This window comes from Rhagoletis pomonella, unplaced genomic scaffold (genome assembly GCF_013731165.1).
Source record: "Rhagoletis pomonella isolate Grant_MI unplaced genomic scaffold, Rhpom_1.0 Rhpom_scaffold_12149, whole genome shotgun sequence".
In the NCBI taxonomy this organism is placed as follows: Eukaryota; Metazoa; Arthropoda; class Insecta; order Diptera; family Tephritidae; genus Rhagoletis; species Rhagoletis pomonella.
In genome coordinates, this window is record NW_023470680.1 from 3,529 (window position 1) to 4,801 (window position 1,273).

General features: G+C 28.9%; 1 long non-coding RNA gene across 1 annotated transcript; it reads right to left on the bottom strand.

The window, feature by feature from the left end:
* Positions 1-507: 507 nt before the first annotated feature.
* On the bottom strand, positions 508-1,265 carry LOC118756781. Its single transcript, XR_004995155.1, has 3 exons — positions 1,065-1,265; positions 919-988; positions 508-767 (listed from the first exon to the last, which is right to left on the bottom strand). It is a non-coding gene; the product is annotated as an uncharacterized LOC118756781 (long non-coding RNA).
* Positions 1,266-1,273: the final 8 nt, after the last annotated feature.

A 1,273-nucleotide genomic window follows, 5' to 3' on the forward strand; every position in this document is an offset into this window, starting at 1 on the left:
AGGGTAGTTGAAAAAGGGGGAAAAAATTTGGATTATTTTTACTAATTTTTGGGTACTATTTCCAATACTGATTTGGAATATATACATATGGACATATATTCAAAGCTCTCGCTATCAGTGTATTTTCCTATAAGAAATACTTTTGTTTAACTGTTTAAATTCAATGAATAGGCATACAAACAAAAAAATTGTTTATTTATATCATTTTATGGATTTATTCAAATCTTTAATACGAAAATGCATTCTACATTTAAAAAAAAGTTTTTTGACATTATCCGCCATGTGAGAAATTATTATTACTATTTTTATTTCCATCAAAAATAATGATTATAATAATTATTCAGTTTTATTTTTCTACCTCAAAATTATTATATATAAAACTTAAAAGGCCACGTAGACGTACCACATACATAAGAGGTAGGTTAAAATTAAAAAAAAAAATAAAAACTATTTTCCGCCCTTCATTTATTCTTATTAAAACAAATAAAATTAAACCGTTCTCTTTATTTAATTATATTTAACTTCTAATAAAAATAACATATCATCAAGTATGGAATTTTATTTGTATTTTTTTTCCTTAAGTTCTGAAGTATATATGCGTACTAAGTTTTTAAATAACTTAACTTTAACGGGAATTTTATTACAAACTATATTTTCGTTACCATTTAAAACTTACACATCTAAATTCTATCTGTTATATTATTAAATAATTATACGTTTAAGTGGCTAGACCGAAGTCCCTCATCATAGTCATCCGAGCGGAAACGCTTGGAGATAAGTACCGAATCCGTGATTAGTGTGAGCCATGGTGTATTAATAATTATATCATTACAAGATGGTGTAAGCATGGGTGTAAGCCAAAAACAAATAAAAAAATTAGTTACCAATTTGATTCATTGGCAATTGCTAAATTCCTACCTGAAACGCAATTGAAAAATCCCTAGTTGTAGAAGGTGATGATGCTGCTGGTGTGCACTACTTCAAAAATCTTTTGGAAGAAACACAAACATAAAGACTGGTTAGATTCTGATGATATAAATATGTTGGATTTAACAATTTCCTACCTAGAACTTGCTTATAACACCGCTGTTGGTAGCGCCGCTGATGAGACACTGCCCCAATAAACAACTGTAGCCAGCTCTAAAACTTAAAAGGTGCTGTTCGAAAAACCTTTTGTGAGAAAAATACATTAGTTTGGTGAATGCATTTAGTTTGCGAAACTTACCTGGAATTATCTTGAATAAATCGCTGCTTTTTGCGGGATAATAGCTCA